Source organism: Colossoma macropomum, unplaced genomic scaffold (assembly GCF_904425465.1).
Source record: "Colossoma macropomum unplaced genomic scaffold, Colossoma_macropomum, whole genome shotgun sequence".
In the NCBI taxonomy this organism is placed as follows: domain Eukaryota; kingdom Metazoa; phylum Chordata; class Actinopteri; order Characiformes; family Serrasalmidae; genus Colossoma; species Colossoma macropomum.
Window position 1 is genome coordinate 6,932,163 of NW_023494795.1, and position 20,645 is coordinate 6,952,807.

General features: G+C 39.1%; 1 protein-coding gene across 1 annotated transcript in view; it reads right to left on the minus strand.

Annotated features, from left to right (window-relative positions):
- opn5 (opsin 5) overlaps window positions 1–19,394 on the minus strand; it is a 46,380-nt gene extending 26,986 nt beyond the window's left edge. The window contains exon 1 of the mRNA XM_036582641.1: window positions 19,176–19,394. The gene's annotated coding sequence lies outside the window, so the exon portion shown is untranslated. The remainder of the gene's footprint in view (window positions 1–19,175) is intronic.
- Window positions 19,395–20,645: the final 1,251 nt, after the last annotated feature.

The following is a 20,645-nucleotide window of genomic DNA, read 5'->3' on the forward strand; positions in this document are numbered from 1 at the left end:
CACAACAGAGAAATCACGTGACTAAAACCTGAGGATAGTTGAAACTGTGCAGGCCAGTGCAGTATTTATTATTGTGTTATGCTGTATTCTGTATCTCTTTCAGCTTCATTGCTTTCATGTTTTCATACATCATTACTCTCTCACTACAGTACCCAGCATGCATTTTGCAAATACATCATATAAGCATTGGGAATCACTGTAGTGTCAACCAATGCAAGCCCAGCCACTGATCTACAGGCTAATAAAAAAAACAACCACGCTAGCTTTAGTGTGACTCTTACTTTGGTCATTGAACAAAATCATAAACAGTTATTCTATCTTTATTCAACACAGAATGGAAACTAAAGACAAGTTTTTCCACCAGGGAAAAAAAGCCAAACTGAGATGTCTACACTCAAAGGTACTAAACTGTCACTGGCTTGGTTCCCCTCTTGTCACTGTGGTGGTTCCCTCAAGGCTCCATCTCAGTACCTTTAGTCAGGGAACATAACTGAACCATAATCCACTGAAATGATATGTTCTAAGCTGTACTGACTCCACACACCCCGTCTCGCCTCCAGGCTTTTATTTTACTGTTCTGTTTAAAACATTCGGTTATGAAAAGGTACAAATACGAACTTTTCACCTGGAAAAACTTATTTAAGGTTCACAATCAGACCTTAAAACCACTGTTGTACCTTTGAGGGATCATTTACATTGTTTGCACCTTGATGAACAAAAAATGTACCTGCAGAGAACCTTTATTTCTAACAGGGTACATAGACAGAGCTCGCCAACTGTAGCTTTTAGCATGTTCTCCTCTACATCTGACAAGCAATTTCTGTAATTTGAGAAAGCCGTTCTCTTTCACTCATCTCTCCATGATGATCGGAAGACAGTTACTACAGTTATAAGGCTATGATAGCTGTAAGACTGTGGGTCTCCAGAACTGGAGATAAAAGTCTCTAATCTGAGTTGAATGTTCTCTCAGAACACAACTTAAATGTGGAATATAAGTGTGTTTTTGGTTCCTGAATGTATCGAATGAAAGAAATCATGACATCATTTGGAAAATGCTAACTGGCGTTTGACCAAAACCGCTGAACAGAAACTGCTGAACTGTGAAAATCACGTCTTTAAATGTACAAAGCAAATGTGTCTTTGTGGTGCCCAAATTGAAGATATATCTTGACCAACATGAAAGTCAGCAACCACTGTAATGTTGTTTAAATAGTGCTAATTTGTGGCATTTTTGACTGGAAATGTTTCTGGAACCATATCCCAGTGCTATTATTACTTTTTTTTATAATCGCTAAGAAGCATTTTTCAGTGCCATGGTCACTTTTTTAAAACTCTTGAAACCCCTTTGTATATGTAGCTCAGCAGAACAGTTCATTTTATACCTTAAATGCTCTACAGCTATAAAAACACTGCAGAAACATCCCAACATATCAAACACTAGTGTTTTTAACACACGGATACGTTGTAAATCACAGTACAGTCACCTAAAAACAATACAAACTGATAGCTTTAAGGTAGATCCACTATTTTATATGATTCTATGAAGCTGTATAAAGTTATTTGCTCAGTAGTTTTGTTTCGTATTGTAATTCGTTTATTATTCTTTGGCTGATTGTCTTAACAGTACTGTAAAAAGTGGAACAGGCAGAAGTAGATTTAAAGCATTTTCGAGGTTTGAATTGATGCAAAATATTGATTTTGTTCATCTTTCATCTACATGAAAATTTCACTTTGCATTGTTTCATTGAAAGTATTTGAGTTGAACCAGTTAAATTGCAAACCATTTTCACAGTGAATAAAAAACATTAGGTTACATCACAAAAAACATTACAGAACAGAATGATATCTGTTCTTGTTTGGGAACAAAATATGTAATAGAAACAACAATAAAATCTGTACTTTATCTAACAAATCAAACAAGTCACAGACACTGTAAATACTCACTGTACATGGTCCGCATCAACTGACCACATGTTCTCATCCACATTATACCGTATGTCCTCTTTTGCTAACATACTGTAAAAAATGGCTCATCAGTTCAACCTAAAAAATGACTTCATATGATAAGAATGTATTCAACCTAAATATACTTTAAATGAACGATTTGTTTAATTAATATAACTAGTTCAATTGCTTGTTACTACATAAAGTCATTTTTTAGGTTGATCTGATGGGACATTTTTTGGTGTATGAATATGCTTATTCCTTGCTGTGCCCATGATGGGCTGTCCACTGTGAACAACATTACTCCAGAAGTGACCCCTTTCTATAGACGTGAATCAGTTACACACTTTCTCTATAAACATTTTGTTTTCTGGACTTGGATTCAATCGTGGCAAAGTGATGAGCATCAGCAACTCACAGACAAAAACAAGACACTTCCTAATGGAGGTCATGGGACCGTGGCTAAAGTTATCTACCCTGACACAAAAACACAAAGACTGAAGAAGAAAGATGGACTCTCCATGAACTCCTGTTAGGAGCTTGGCATTTTAAAGAGGTTTGGAGTTTGAAGAGTTTGACTCTAAAATTACATATAAATCCAAATTGACGCTGTGGTTAAAGTCTGCTTAACCACTTAGTGAAACCCATTGTTGTTAAGTAACATTATGCATATGTGTGTATTAAAGTCGTTTTCTTCCTGATTTTATATCATCCCGTAGGACAGATCTTTGGTTTACACTGTTGCTCTCACAGAAGAGTGCAAAAGAAAGCACTTCTCCAAAAGAAAGAAGAAAGTCAGTGCAATAAATGTATCTAATAAATCTCAGACTGTTTTACTTTTTACTGTTTATTCATTTAGAGCAATCCCACAGAACAGTCTATCCTGTGTCTAGCATTTGCTCATGTTTATATAAATAAAGTCCACATTCGCACGTTTATCATAGTTCATTTTTTTGTTTATGGATTCCAGCATGTAATTAACCCTTGTGTGGTGTTGATGTGTGTGTTACTCAGTGGTCTGGTGGACCCACCACATTATTGGTTGTTTAAATCAATACAGCCATAACTATTAATGTAAAAATACCAGTTTAAAATATCACGAGTGTCCAGTGTAGGGTTCTCCTTTAGCAGCTGTAGCCAGTCAGCAGCCTGTCCATGTTGTCCACCCTCACACACACACACACACACACACACACACACACATACACACACAGACACACACACACACTAACAGCAGGCCATGTAGGAGGAGAACAGAGTGAAGGACACAGCACCTCCACACTTTTATTCCCCGCAGGTTCACCCAGCTCCACATGTGTAATATAAATGTGTGGGGGGTGAACAGAGTGAAGACACTGAAAATGGGTTATTTTATATGTTCTTCACAGAAAATAAGCAAAGGCCAAGAATCTGAGGTTGAAATAATAAAATAACATCATTTCTTTTAGTTAACATTGAAAATGGGTCCCACAGACCTGAACACCATACAAGGGTTAAACACTAGTGTCACATTTTGGGACAGTTCTTGTAGATGCAGTGGAAAGGCCTCCTTTAAGTTGATTTGCAGACGTGGGCAGTCATTGGTAAAGCTGTCAGGAGTTTGCACTGTCTGTCGATTTAAGACTGTTTATAGTGCTTTCACTCAATGAAAAGCTTTGAACCTGAGTAATCCACACTAATAAGAAGTGGAGTAGAGATGTAAAGATATCGAGAAAATGTAACTCCTAAAAATCGTGGTAGACCACAAAGCTTTCATCTTTGAGAGAGAGGAGAAAATCAAGCTGCTTCAGATCTGAAAACATCCACAGGTGTTTCTGTCCATCCTTCCACTGTGAGAAGACGACTCAGCACTATGGGTCTGAAAGGATGTGTAGCTGTCAAGAAGAACCTCACTGAGAAAAGGAAAATAGACAAACAAGAATAAAATCTTAAGCAAGGAAGCTGTCGGTGTTCTCAGAACAATGGACTGACCACCCCAGAGTCCAGACCTGAGCATCACGGAATGCATTTGTAATTATTTGGATCATTAAAAGCAGAAAATCCCGCCAACTTCTAAGACTGAACTCTGGACATGGTAAAAATATACTTGGATTTCTTCATAAACTGAAAGTGAGTCTCCTGAAAAGAATAGAAGCTGTAATAAAGGTAAGGAGTGGACACTCTGGACAACAACTGTGATTTTATATTTAGATGTTGAGATGCTTGAATAATTTTCTATTAAATATATGTTTTCTGCTTTTTATCATGATGCTGAAAAATGAATAACTTGTACCTCATGGCCATTTTGACTAGAAATGAAATAAATGAAGGGCGGTCTCTGATTTTTGCACAGTACTGTATATTGCCAACATATTAAAAATATATTCAAAAATATACATACATACATCATCTAAACCGCTTATCCTTCTGGGTCGCGGTGGGGAGCTGGAGTCTATCCCAGCTGTCATTGGGTGGAAGGCAGGATACACCCTGGACAGGTCGCCAGTCCATCGCAGGGCAGACAGACAGACATACACACTCACACACATTCACTCCTAGGGGCAATAAACCATGTCAAATTGGCCTGACTGCATGTTTTTGGACTGTGGGAGGAAACCGGAGTACCCAGAGGAAACCCACACAGACACGGGGAGAACAGGCAAACTCCACACAGAAAGGACCCCAGACACCCAGCCAGGAATCGAACCCAGGCCATTCTCGCTGTGAGGCAACAGCGCTACCCACTGCGCCACCGTGCTGCCCCTTCAATATATATTCTATTTGAATATGTCAACATACTGTGTACCACACTGTGCATAACAGCCCTAAGGCAAGTTGTACAAAAGAAGTAAGGAAAAAGATTTCATAAATAATTGAATCCAAACACTGAAGCTATAAACAGACACAATATTTCTCTCATCATGTATCTTTTATATTGAATGTCAACAATGAATGTTCTGTTTCTTCACTATGTGTTAAAAGTTTGATCTGGTTCAAACTGGATTAAACTCAGAGTGAACAAAGTGAACTTTTACATGCAGACAGTCTTCATGAAGTACAGAAGTACAGTGACACACCAGAGTCAGGTAGGATTTTTGAAAATCATGAGAAAGCAGTGGGAGATTTAGAGCCAGCATTTCTCCCCCCCCCCACCGGCGGAAGATAAAGATGAGAGGAAAGGGTCTTGCTATTTATGGCCTGCTGTGATGAGAAAAATCTATTTCCTCAAAAGACACAACGATCTCTTCCCAACACAAAATAGGTTTTGGTTAGTACGAAACACTACTGCTTATTGTGCAGCTGGCAGGCAGGAGTGGAAAAATAGCACAAATATAATATCAAGTTATGTGAAGACATGAGTATCAACAGGGCTTGATTTGAGGGGGGATGTGAGGGGATGCCATCCCCCTGGTCAAAGAAAAATAACAAAGGCCATCCCACTTGTAAAGACCATCCCCACTTGCCTTCCTCTTTGGACTGCTATATCACTTTAGCTGTCTATTAATCAATATTTTCATTACATCCATATGTGTGATTTATACACTATGGGAGCTCTTCACGTCAAAAAACAAGCTCCGATCAGCTTCCCACGTTCATGGAATCATCCTCAGCTACTGGCGGGCTGGCTTTTGAGCAAACCAGTGGACTGGATTTTTGCTCAACCTGGCAACCCTGTCCACTATAGGGAATGGTAGTAACAGCAAGACAGGTATGATAATCTGCATTAACTAATGAGAGATTTTTTAAGTTAATAAATCTAAAAATTGGAGCTTAAAATCTTTTAAATCTTAAAAAAAACATTCATCTTAACATTGTTACAATAAAAGGTAATATGAAAAGTCAGCACTGCCAGAATTCTCCACAATTAGACTTGCTGCAATGTTGCTAATGGTATGGAGGATGTTTACATCATGCCTGATTTTCTACAGGTTGTTCGTAATTGCAACGGAGAGTTTTGTTAAGGGGGATAAAATGCTGATTAAAGAACAAACTGAGACCCCTGGATGTTGGGTTAACCTCACCATCCCCTCTGAATTCTGACCACTCGAACACTGCGTATGACAATATTTAGTTTGGGATTTGATAGATTGGAACAGACACAATTAGGGCTGCAACTAGCGATTATTTTCATTGTCGATTAATCTGTTGATTAATTTCCTGATTAAGCGATTAGTTGTTTGGTCTATAAACAGTCAGAAAATGATGAAAAATGTTGATCATTGTTTCCCAAAGCCCAAGATGATGTCCTCTAATGTCTTTTCTTGTCCATACCCCAAAGATATTCAGTTTGGTGTCCCAGAGGAGTAAAGAAACCAGAAAATATTCAAGTGTAAGAAGCAGGAATCAGAGAATTCTTACTTTTTATCTTAAAAAGATATTCAAACTGATTAATCAATTAACAAAATAGTTGGCAATTAATTTAACAATCAATTAAATTAATCAATTAATTGTTGCAGCTCTAGACACAATGCAGCAGGAAACCAGTACAGCCACATTTAAAAAGGCCATGAAAATTAAACGAGACCAGTTATACTACAAGAAGGATCTGAACTCATGATCACCTGACGACAAGGAAAAAGCCCTGTTTAATTCTGAAGCTTGCAGCTGATCAGTGTTCTTTAAGTCCTGCTCATATCCACAACACACTTAGAAAAGCTTACTGTGATGCAGTTTACTATATTACCAGTATCATGTTGTTATATCACCCACACCTACTGCAAGGTATTGGCCATTTCCCTGCTCTAAAACAGCCACTACTTAACTGTGTTTGAGCAAAGAAATCATTGAACTGTTAATATAGGTAATCATACATAGTGGTTGAAAAATAGTTTGTTTTCAGATGCGTTCTCTTTTGAAAGATATGAGATGGATGGATGGATGAATGAGACAGACAGACAGGCAGACAGACACTATTGCACTATTAAGCCACTAATATCTCTCCATAAACGGACCTGTCCTGTTAATCAGTTTCTCTCTCTCTCTCTCTCCCTCCCTCCTTTTATTTGAGCTCCTGAGCGACGTCTGCCTGAGTCGCCACGTGAGCCACCAGAGCTGCTAGAGTCACCAGAGCTCCATCTCTGTTGGCTGATCTGTACCTCACCTGCATGAACTGACCCTCCTGATGCTGCTGCTGCTGCACAAACTCAAACTATCTAATTAACCGTTGCTCCGCCTGTTTTTCCCCGTTTCGTATTCTAATATTTTATACTAACGCTGTTTGCTATCTGGTGTCGACCAGAGGAGGATGGGTTCCCCTTTTGAGTCTTGGTTCCTCTCAAGGTTTCTTCCTCTTGCTCTTAGGGAGTTTTTCCTTGCCACTGTCGCCACTGGCGACGCTCATGGGGGCTTGGACCCAGATTTTTCTGTAAAGCTGCTTTGTGACAACACCTGTTGTAAAAAAGCGCTATATAAACAAACTGGCTTGGCTTGACTTGACTTGACTTGACTTGACAGGCAGACAGACAGACAGATAGATAGACAGACAGATAGATAGCAAGCAAGCAGGCTACAGACCCAAACAGTGCCTCCCATCACAGTACAGGTGATTCTAAATTGATCTCCTGAATTTATGCTCTTTTGACACAAATTTAGATGGTAAAAATGTTTGAGAGAGCAAAAGTAGAGCGACAGTAAGCTGAAATCGAAGGTGTTCTGTGGTGTTGCGCCACACCACGGCACAGACTCTGTTGTAGCTAAATGATGCTAAAATGACCCACTTAGAGGACAGTGCACCTGTTTAAGGGATAGTACACCTGTTTAGGGGATAGTGCACCTGTTTTTGGGGAAAGTGCACCTGTTTAGGGAATAGTGCACCTGTTTAGGGGAAGTGCACCTGTTTAGGGGATAGTGCACCTGTTTAGGGGAAAGTGCACCTGTTTAGGGGATTTTGCACCTGTTTAGGGGATAGTGCACCTGTTTAGGGGAAAGTGCACCTGTTTAGGGGATTTTGCACCTGTTTAGGGGATAGTGCACCTGTTTAGGGGAAAGTGCACCTGGTTAGGGGATAGTGCACCGGTTTAGAGGAGAGCACTAAGTTGAGTGGCTGGTGATTGAGTGAAAGTTGAAATCGAACAGGAATGTGCAGTTCTGATGAGTGTAGCTCTTTGCCTGTAGCTGAGCTGCTATCACATTTAGTTGCTCTGAGATTTTCCTGGTTCTGATTGCCCCCCTTTTTGTTTGCCCCACCTATCGGTGAGCTCCCACACAAATCAGTGAGCCTTCTAAAATATTAATGGGTGGAATGTTTTTATTTATCGGTTCAGGCTTGGAATAGAAATTTGACATGTCATCACTTTTTAATAGCCGATCGTTACCATTTTTACTTCCAGCTGTATTACCCTACCCAACCCTAGTGCCAATATGTTAGTTTGTCAGAAAAAGCGTATAAGAAAGTTAGTTTGTCAGAAAAAGCGTATAAGAAACAGCGTCTAAGCTATGATAATGATATGTGCTTTAGATCCGTTAATATACAGACACAGTAGCATTGGATAAACTATAACACTGACCATAAAGTTTGCTATTAGTAAATAAAGTTTAGTAAAAACATCATAAATGTTAAAGTTATCACTCATATCACAACTAACAATAAACTAACAATGTTAACAATATTTTACAAGTTTCTAGTTTGAATACACCAAGATCAAAAATTACACAGTTCCGAGCTCCAATCTCACACTTCCGAACCAAGCCAAACGTAGCATTAGGAACACTTTCATTTATTTGAATAGAGCACGTGCAAAAGATTCCTCAGCATCAAGCACAACTAGCATGCAAGTCACCTTTGTGTCTATTGTTTAAAAAACAAGAAATTGAATACTTTTCATGGAACGTTTCTCAATGTTGTTGTTTTTCAATGCTGTTGCTGTCGTTAAGAATTTAGTCGACTACATTATAAATTCCAATCCAACAAAATCTTCTGTTAGACTAATTTAAATAAAGTTCTTTGCTAAATTTGTCATGCTTTAAAATTCTACACAAGGGGGGCCAAGAAGGGCAAACAAAGCACATCCAGCTGACTACTGGAATGAGTTTACTGAGGCAAAGCATACCACGCTTACACATCACTACATTAAGTGAAACTGGCAAATTATATATGCCAAAAATTTGCTGAAATAGAAGTATTGTGACGTTCAGGATCTCCCCAGGAAACTCCATAACAGAAGCATTTGTCCCAAACTCCAGAACAGCTCAAAAACCATCAATCATCAATTTAATCAATCAACAAATCAATAGCCTAAAAATGCTCTTGGCTAAAATCAAAAACAACCACTCACTTTTTTTCTACCACCACCTTCATATTCAGACTCTTTTAGAATAAAGGTCCCTGTTTACTCCACTTAAACCAGTAAACCACTTCTTTCTTTTATACTGAACCGCCTATGCACACGTGGCAACACAGTATGTTAAAAAAGGTATTTGAGAGAAAAATATGCATTTTGTATTTTCTAGATCACAGGCTTTGCTTGTTTAACTGTGCTTGTTTCATTTGTCATTGACTAATTGATAACTGTTTGTTATAATGTTATAATAATAAATAAAGGAAATTCCTTTTGGAAAATATTTTCATCAAAAGAGAGGGAGGGCTACGAGTTATATACAATGGATTTATATTTATATTCACTTAATAATCCGATAAATGCAGAAAATCACATTTTGTCAGTAATTCAATGTGCACTTCAGTAATCCGATAATGGGAAAAATCTGGGTCTATGTGAGTCAGGTGATAATCAGATTTTTTCTTTGCAACCCACCAATGAGCTCACAGAAGAAGGACGTAACACAAAAATCAAACTCCACGCCACAGCTTCTTCACTTTACCAGCAGATATGAATATGCATCATCTAGAAGAAAGAGAATGGTTAAATTCTTCATTTCATCAAGCAAGTAGTTGGTTTCAGTATCGCACCAAAGGCGTTTTGTTGCCATTTCATTTCATTTCATTTCATGCTGTGTTAAATGCTGCTTGCTGTTTCTGGTACAGCTCTACCCTGTGTGCACATGAAAAATGAAAGAAATCAGAGTAAGGGTAAAAATCCCAATAATGACCTAAACACCAGCTCTCTTAATTGGATTTCTTCAAATACGATAACGGCCGTAACCCGATCTAAGAACTGGGAATATGCTGTTTACATGATGACTTGAATAATCGGAGAACTGCCAAAATCCTCGGCTATTTTTACATGCAAAGATTTTTGCCAATCTGATTGAATACATTCCGATTATAGATCAAGATTGAGGTGTTTATTCTCAATCTACTCAGCAACAAGTACTCCAAACCAAAATTACACGCATGCATAGAGAACCGCTTAGTGTAGACGTTACCAGGACAACGAGCATCACATGAGTCCAGTCAGAGTGAGATGAGCAGCAGTGAGCAGTGCTTGTGTTTTTAATTACCTTAAAATGATGTCAGACTCAGGAAAACGTCCTTCACATGTCCTTATTAAAGAAGGCCGAGAGGGAGACGTCGTGTTCTGAGACACATAAGCTGGACGTCCGTCCCACCGCCGTCTTTTAAAGATCAGAGCATAAACTTCGTCTCCTCTGCAGACCAGTTTCTGCTCCGCCATGTTGAACGGTATAAACTTTCACTATGACGTGACGAACATGATCAGAACGGACTTAAACTTTCTGATAGGGAATGTAATCAGATACAGGCGTTTACACAGATATTATTCTTCTATTTAACGGATTATTTACAGGATTACCCACCTCGTTCAGTCGTATAGAGATTGTATTCTGAATGGCCTCAACTGGATCAGCCTATTCTGATTGAGGTGTATACATGGACATTAATGGATTATCAGGCCGCATGTAAACGTGGCTAATGACCGTATCACAGGTGTGCATGTAAACACATTCAATTTGTGACATGTAAAAGAATTAAATGAAATAAAAAGTGACTTACGAAGTGCAGAGAGTTTAGGCTACGTTCAAATTACACTAAGCTAACACTACCTGTTAATGACAAATGCAGGAGAAGAATAATGTAATGCATCAAGAATTGATTTATAATCACTTCTTGGAATCAAAATTGAAGAAAACCGTGAGGTGCCTAGAGATTCACACAACTAATAAGCGTGTTGTTAGAAATGGCTAATACATTATTCATATGTGAAATGAACCATTCATATGTGAAATATTATAAAAAACAAACTGACAAGCCTGCACTTATCAAAGCATCAAATCCATAAACACACAAACATCACACATACTGCACACTTAGCCCCTTCTGTTACTCCCCTCCCAAAGTCTGTTTGTCTTCAAATGGCTTGTTTGGTCTGACCCACATCTTAATAGATGATCGTTCATGACCAGCAGCAGTCAATAATATAGATGAATGCATCTGTCAATAGATGTTTGTTTGCTTCCGAAAAGCCTCTTGTGGATTCATGGACGGCTAAAACAAATAATCCTTCCCACTGTGCTCCCTGGCGATGCTCAGCCTTTCTAATAATTTCCCTGGAGGGCTGAGGTCAGAAGCACCACTCTGTTGTTCTATCTGATAAACACACTAGTAGCAGTTATGAAAATACAAAATTAGGAATATGAAACCACAGTAAGAACCACCAGCTCATTATGGTCACTCTATGTCAGTTATAGCTCTTAAAGCAAACTGCCACTGATAAATGCACTACTAAACTGCGGATAAATGAAATACTATGTGTTGTAACAAAATGATTAACATCTTCACTGGCCTCAAAGGACACTCACTGTGATCTAACAAACTAATAAACAATTATCCTTTCATTCAGACTGAAGAACGCATTAACGACTTTACAATTCACATTATAGCGTTTTTTGCCAAGCATGTTTGGACTCCTTAGCATAACTACTTCAGATGCACAATGATATCAGAATCATATCGGCTTTAGCAGATTTTTACCCATATCCTACATTTTTCTTGTATTTCATTGTTCCCTTGAAGTCCACTTTTGTGTAAGATTTATGTGGTTTTATGTATCAAAAAGGGTCATAATTTATTTTTACATGAGCATTTTCCAACCTCTTCTCACAAAGAATTAAACAGGCTGTTTTCATTGCTGTGCCTTTAAGATTGAAGTGTGTAAATCACCTCTGTTCTGATGAAGCCGCCTGTATTGAGCCTCAATCTGAAAGAACTCAAAAACACTCCTTATAACTTCAGTGTGAACAGACGAGGCAAACATGCTGTAGGCTTAGTAGTGTATGGACTGGGCAGTGAAAAGTTTTGAAACAAAGTGTTTACATACTACATTAAACTTATGGAAAATTCAGTTTTACATTATATGGAACCTATACTGAGTATATATACACTATATGGACAAAAGTATTGGGACATCTACACATTACACCCACAGGAGCTTTTATGAATTCCATTCTAAATCCATAGGCATTAATATGGAGTTTGTCCCCCTTTGCTGCTGTAACAGCTTCCACTCTTTTGGGAAGCGTCTACAAGATTTTGGAGAGAGTCTGTGGGATTTTGTGTCCATTCATCCAGAAGAGCATTTGTGAGGTCAGACACTGATGTTGGATGAGAGGGTCTGGCTCACAGTCTCCGTTCTAGTTCATCCTAAAGGTGTTCGATAGGGTTGAGGTCAGGGCTCTGTGAGGGCCAGTCAAGTTCTTCCACACCAAACTCACCCAGCCATGACTTTATGGAGCTGCTTTGTGCACTGGGGCTCAGTCATGCTGGAACAGAAAAGGGTCTTCCCAAAACTGTTCCCACAAAGTTGACTACATATAATTGTCCAAAATGTCTTGGTCTGCTTAAGCATTAAGATTTCCCCTTTACTGGAACTAAGGGTTCTAGACCAACCCCTGAAAAACAAGCCCATAGCATCATCCCACCTCCACCAAACTTCACACTTGGCACAGTGCAGTCAGGCAGGTAACGTTCTCCTGGCATTCACCAAACCCAGACTCGTCCATCAGACTGACAGATAGAGAAGCTGATTCATCACTCCACAGAATACGTTTCCACTGCTTCGGAGTCCAGTGGTGGCGCTTTACACCACTCTATCCGATGCTCAGCACTGTTGGTGATGTAAGGCTTGTGTGCAGCTGCTCGGCCATTGAAAACCCTGCCATGAAGCTCCCGGCGCAGTTTCTGTTCTGATGTTGATGCCAGAGGAGGTTTGAACTCAGTTATTGATCAGCAGAGTGTTGGTGATTTTTATGCCCTATGCTGCTCAGCACTCGGCGACCCGCTCCGTAACTTCACGTGGTCTTACGCTTTGTGGCTGAGTTGCTGTGGTTCCTAAACACTTCCACTTTTCAGTAATGCCACTCACAGCTGACTGTGGAATATCTAAGAGGGAAGAAGTTTCATGAACTGACTTGTTGCAATGGTGGCCTCCTATTACAGCACCACACTCTAATTCAGTGAGCTCTTCAGAACGACCCATTCTTTCACTAATATGTGTAAAGGCAGGCTGCATGGCTAGGTACTTGATTTTATACACCTGTGGCAATGAGACAAAATGAAACACCTAAATTCAGTGATTAAGAGATGTGTCCCAATACTTTTGTCCATATAGTGTATGTACATGAAAAATATTGGACATTGTCATCACTCCACAATTCCCATATCCGTGTATCCCTAACAGCTACAGTGTAAAAACTGGAACAGGACAGAGGTGATTTGAAGTGTTTCTGAGGTTTCAATTGTAGTAAAATATTGATTTTGCGTCATTTTGCTTTCGAAGTATTGTTTCTTTCAAAGTGTTTATTTGAAATGAATAAACCAAGTTAACCTGAAGTATTCTTTTGGATGAACTTACAAACCATTACTTATGGTATTTGCATTTCCATTCATTTTAAACTGATGAGCTGTTCTGTGGCTTTTGTAAGGGACCAATAATGTGCATTTTGATGTATAAGCAAACGACTGCATGCAAAAGTTTGAACACCCCAGTCCAATGACATGTTTTGGTGATTTGCTGCGTGAAAAAATTTAACACATCCTCTACACAGAATACACTTCAATATGCAAATTTTAGTGCACAGTTTCTATTTATTTGCTGAGTTTATCATAAATAAAATACAATAAATGTGCCATAACCTTTATACAAACAACATTTTAGGTGTTTTTTTTTCCAGTATATTAAATTCAGCAAATAAAGAGTAATTGTGCATTAAAATGTGCAGAATTGTGTTCTCTGTAGAGGATGTGTTAACATATTTTCACTTAGAAAATCAACATAACATGGTGCACCCAAACTTCTGCACACAACTGTACATGTTTAAGTAGCTTACTGAGTGTGTGCAGATGTTAACTGCCAGGTCTAAATGCTCTCCAAGCCTGCTGATTTATATACAGCCTAAAAAATTCTAATTAATGTTATTTTCATTTTACTGTAACTGGTTTATAAATATCCTATAAGTATCCTGCCTTCCGCCCAATGACAGCTGGGATAGGCTCCAGCACCTCAACGCGACCCAGAAGGATAAGCGGTTTAGATGATGGATGGATGGATGGTTTATAAAAAGCGCCTTCTTTACTGTAGACCTTTAATGTTGTGTGTCATTTATGTAAATTTCCCCCTGAACGTCACTTTGTCTTCTGAATTCTGAAGTTACTATGTAGTCAAAATAGAAATATTAAAAGGAATATATAAAATCTAAATTAAAAAATAAAATATATAATACAAAATGTGCCATAACTTTTACCCAAGGCCACATTTTGTGCTGTTTTTCTTGTCCAATATGTTAAATTTAGTACATAAACAGTAATTGTGTATTAAACTGTGCAGAAGTGTGTCCTCTGTAACCTATTTTCACTTAGAACATCAAAAAAAAGTGTCATTTGATCAGGGGGGCCAATACGACCATAGTGCAAATATGAAACAGCAGCTGAGGTAAAGTGATGTTCAGTTATCAAAAATAACAGAAATGCTGTTAAAATGTGACCAAGGGCGAAAGCTAAATCTGCTCAAATTCTAATCTGAGCTATTAAAAGAAAAAAGCACACGACTGCTTTAGATCTGAAAAGAGGAATCTGCACCACTCATGGTTCTTGTATATAGTGGATAAATGATTTTGGATAACTGCCATTCACTTGTGCTGTTTTTGTATTATTAACATTTGATTAAACTCCTGCCAGCTAAACCACACTTGCTTTTTATTAAATACTCTCAGTTTGCCTCAGATAAACACTAACTGCTGCTAAAATGAATCCTTGGCTCATCTGAACTGCAACTGACACCACAGGAGGTACATACAGCGGGGACCATAAGGCTGAGACCACTAGTGAAAATGCTTCTACTTTGCCTTCTTTGCTAATTCTGTACAAGGTTTTTCATTATAAACGAAACGATCAGCTTTATATTCTGAGTAGACTTTTTACATTTTTGACATGAATAACAGTGAAAAAAACTGTGATCAGTAGATCAAATCCACCTGAGAGTCATCTGAACGCAAGCTTCAATGGAAGGAATATGGCTCAAAAAACCTGACCTTTTATTACAAAGGCCATAATATGGCCAGTATTACAAATTTGCTCCAATATGAATAGAGACCTAGAAATAGTGCAGGATCTTCAATATTTCTGTGATATAATGTCATATATTTTTCAAAATTCTAAAAGTTTCTGTTGTTTATTTGCAGAATTAAATTGCTGTTGATGGAACAAAACCTTGTATCTCAACAATGGTAACTTTACAGGAGAAGGAAAAAATGTAGTCTACTTTTAATGTAAGTCAATGGAATTTTTTTCCAAGTAATTTTAGGCTGTTTCTTTTGGTCCATTAATCATGAAATTTACACACAGTGTGAAGGGTAAACAGGCATTTTCAAATTCTGTCAAAAACTGAAAAACAAAAAAAAACGGAAAAAAAATAAAACAAAAAAAAATAAATAATAATAATCCGAGATTATCAAAGACCTTTGGGTCCCATTGTATTTCTGAAAGATTCATGGACAACCTCTGACACCAATATCTGATGGGTATAAATGATTCATGATGAGCAGAGGCACCATGGGAAGCGAAAGGGACTTGTCGTACAGGCTGTTATTATGGATCTGTATCAATATCCTTCATCTCTGATAAGCCTACATAAGCTTTTCCTAGACTAGGTGTAAAGATGTGTATCCAGCAGAGATGGCACAGTTTTTCAATACTGACACTGAACCCTTCAGTTTCAGCCAATACAAATCTTCTTTAAAAACTACTGAACTTTAAAATGAGCTGTTTTTTAATTGAAGCACTTCAGCTAAGATCATCCAGAATTAGACTATCATGCTCAAACTACTCAAACTCTCTACTGCCCCACAGAAATGCACACCTAACAACATACTTCAGTCTATATTTACGTACAGTGTATAGTTCTGTATGGTCAATTCAGTGTCAATGAATTAACATAGTATAAATGTAATATTCAGCTTAGTTATCAGGATGTTCATTCAGCTCTGCAGGTGTTCATTCAACACTATAAGAGCTTTTTCAACACTAGAGATCTTTGCTTTGCACCCTAACTTAATCTACTACATACAGTCGTATGCAAAAGTTTGGGTGTCCCTGGTCAATTGACGTTTTTTGTTGATTTGTTGATTTGTTGATTTGTTGATGAAGTGAAAGGAAGTTAACAGGTCCTTTGCACAATTACTGCTTACTTGCTGAACTTAACATTTTAGGGAGACAAATATTTTAGAACATTAAATGTATCCTGTGCAAAAAAATTGAAAAACCATCCTGCATTAACTTGCATACAAAAATGCCATGTTTATGTGTTAACATATTTTTACTTAGAAAATAAAAAAAATGTAGTTTTGCATTAAGTTTGAACATGCAAACTTTTGCATACAACTGTAGAAATGCATAGCTGAGCATGTTGCATAAGCTCCAATCCACATCCTATAATCAATACTGAGACATTAATAACATTATATAAACAGTCGAGCCAAAGTGGCAAATGCAATCTAGCAGATTTGCAGCTTGTGTGGAGGCCAGAGGTGTAACCAAGGGGTGGCCAGTGCCACCTCCTGTGAAGCGTGGCTACTCTTCAGACCAACCCGGTTAGACAAAGGGAGCCGGTCAGCTGTCGTCACTGAAGCATCACCACTGAAGAGTTCTGCTACTTTGTGTGAAATGCTTTATGGTGAAAATCTGCCATCAGTGCAGTTACCAATCAGGTATAATCTGACTCTGTACTCAGTGTATATCATGGTCGAGTGAACTCTCGTTATTCTTGTTTGATTTGCTTAAGAAAGCAGCTAACATTGGCTTTTTACATTAGGAAAATGTTTAAAAGCACCAGATAGATTTCTACATCAGTGTATTACAGTATTTCTGCTGTATTAAATGGATTACTCTACATTACTGTGGATTACCCGCCATTACTGTTTACATTGTTCAGCCGAGAGTAGAAATAGTACAAGGAATGAACTGTACAATATTGCCCATTTTCAGTTTTTCCAGAGTGAAACTGTGTCTAAAACTGTGGTTAACTGGTTAATAACACCCTTATTTTCTTTATCGTCCTATCGCTGCTGTTGGAACTTCTCCATTTTTCTCGTTTTTGGGTTTTTGATGTCATTTTAAAAATGCTCGCTGCCCTTTAAATTGTGTGTAAATTTCATGATGAATGGACCAAAAGGAACCAGCCAAAATTACCTGGACAAGAAGTCTGGTTCCATTGACTTACATTAAAAGTAAAGCATGTTTTTCCTTGTCCTGTAAAGTTACCATTTTGGAGAGGTTAACAGCGATATAACTATGACCACACTAATACTTTGCCCAGTGCACTTCAGCAGTGCTGCTCTGTGAGGTAACGTTACATCACATGAGGTAGGCTGAACGATGGTGAGATAAGGTGACCATCAAAAACTCTAACATCTCATATCGCACAGTAACGTACGGAGCCCTGCTGGTGACATCAGATATACATAAAAATGATGCGTGGCCATGTCTTATTAAGGTGTGGGAACGAGATCCTAATGCGTGGCCAGTACTTAGTAAGGCATGGCAATGAGATAATTACGTCATGGCCATGATTTAGTAAGGTGTGGGAACGAGATCATGACTTAATAAGTTGTGGCCATGCATTAGGATCTCATTCCCAAGCCTTAATAAGTTGTGGCCACGCATTAGGATCTAATTCCCACGCCTTACTAAGTTGTGGCCACGCATTAGAATCTAATTCCCACGCCTTAATAAGTTGTGGCCACGCATTAGAATCTATTTCCCATGCCTTAATAAGTTGTGGCCATGCATTAGAAGCTCATTCCCACACCTTACTGAGTTGTGGCCACGCATTAGGGTCTCATTCCCACGCCTTAATAAGTTGTGGCCACGCATTAGGATCTTATTCCCACGCCTTACTAAGCTGTGGCCACGCATTAGAAGCTCATTCCCCCGCCTTACTAAGTTGTGGCCACGCTTTAGAATGTAATTCCCATGCCTTAATAAGTTGTGGCCACGCATTAGAAGCTCATTCCCACACCTTACTGAGCTGTGGCCACGCATTAGAATGTAATTCCCATGCCTTAATAAGTTGTGGCCACGCATTAGAAGCTCATTCCCACACCTTACTGAGTTGCATCTCCGCATTAGGATCTAATTCCCACGCCTTACTAAGTTGTGGCCACGCATTAGAAGCTCATTCCCACACCTTACTGAGTTGTGGCCACGCATTAGGATCTTATTCCCATGCCTTACTAAGTTGTGGCCACGCATTAGAAGCTCATTCCCACACCTTACTGAGTTGCGTCCATGCATTAGAATCTCATTCCCACGCCTTACTAAGTTGCATCTCCGCATTAGGATCTAATTCCCACACCTTACTAAGTTGCATCTCCGCATTAGGATCTCATTCCCACACCTTACTAAGTTGCATCTCCGCATTAGGATCTCATTCCCACACCTTACTAAGTTGCATATCCGCATTAGGATCTAATTCCCACGCCTTACTAAGTTGTGGCCACGCATTAGAAGCTCATTCCCACACCTTACTAAGTTGCATCTCTGCATTAGGATCTAATTCCCACACCTTACTAAGTTGTGGCCACACATTATTTTTTATAGTTTATCATGTAGACTTAATGCTCTTTACAGCTGATATTCGTTGCTTGTGACTCTCTCATAATGTTACAACACACCTGTGCTTCATTCACAGCAGTTTAACTCCCGCATGAACCGCTGGGTCAAACCTCGCCACCCCACTGAAAGGGTCTTGCTAGGCTCCCGAATGGGGGCGCAAATCGTCATAGCCAGCGCTTTTATACGGACACACTGAACTGCGCACACAGCAGTCAGAGCTGCTCTCACTCACCTAGGAGTGTCTCATCCCGCGGCTCTGGGCGAACTTTCCCGCCGCGTCTCAGTCGCTCCTCAGCCGAGCTAACTTCTCCATAATCCAGCTCGTGCAGGTGGCTTTAGGCTTTCTGTCCCGCTCCCTGAAGCTCGGCGTGAAGGAGGGCTCGGTGGCGGTGAGGGTCAGGTGTCTGTGTCCGCCGCTCTGACCGCAGGAGTAGGAGAGCTCCACCGAGCAGCTGCTTATTACAGCACTGACGAGCGCTGCTCATTACGAGCCGCAGCCACAGCCCAGCCGAGACCAGCCATTGGACGGGAGGGAGGGAGGGGAGGAGGGTGTGGAGGACCACGCACATCATCTGAGAGAGCAACACACGGTCATCCAGGTGACCCCAAGCACTGAGTTCATCTTTCAGAGGAGCGTTTAACTATGTAAATACAAACGTTTGGCAAAGCTGCAGTGATGCTGCGACCTCCGCATCGTACTCTAAACTGGGTTTAGGCTGCGGGGATTGGTTTAATGACACATTTTCCCAGTTAAGTGAGTGCATGAACGTTACCCATGGTCATGACCAAAAGTCTGAGACATGTGAAAATGCTTCTTCATTATGAATGATGTTATTAACAGTCTGTGTGGCTGAAACAGTCTTTGAAATTTTAATATGAATTTCAGATGTTCTTAGTGTTTAACCCTCTCTTGCTATAATGACAGTGTGCACACCAGGTAGCATGACTCTGATCACTAATAGTGACAAAAGTAGATCAGATTCACCTGAGAGTCGTCTGAAGTCTCCATGGAAGAAATCAGCCCATATATATACCATATATAAACCATATATATATATATAGTTTACTTAACTGTTAATGTTTAGACCCATATAAATGAATAAATATTAGTAAATTGTGTTTTTTCCTTCTCCTGTAAAGTTACTACTTTGGAGACAAGGTTTTCTTATATATATATTTATGTATTTATATATTTATGAATACACACTCACACACACACACACACACTCACAGAACCCTGTTGGGACACTATGGAAAATATATAAAAAATGTTTTAACGTTTAAAAATTAAAACAGAATGCAACAATGTGCAATTCATTAAAACTCTATATTTACCTGAAAATTAATAATTAAAAAATACATGCCCATTTTGAATTTGATGATGGCAACGTGTTTCAAAAAAGTTGGGACAGGGCGACAAAAGACTGGTAAAGTTGTGTAATGCTTAAAAAAAAACATCTGGTGCATCATCTCACAACATAATACTATAACACTGCATGGGTTCAGGAACACTTCCAGAAACCACTGTCAGAGAACACAGTTTGTCGCTGTGTCCAGAAATGCAAATCACAACTCTACCATGCAAAGAAGAAACAGGATCCAGAAATGCTGTCGCCTTCTCTGGGCCTGAGCTCATATAAGATAGACTGAGGCGAAAAGAACAAGTGTCCTTTCGTCTGACGAATAAAAATTTGAAATTTGT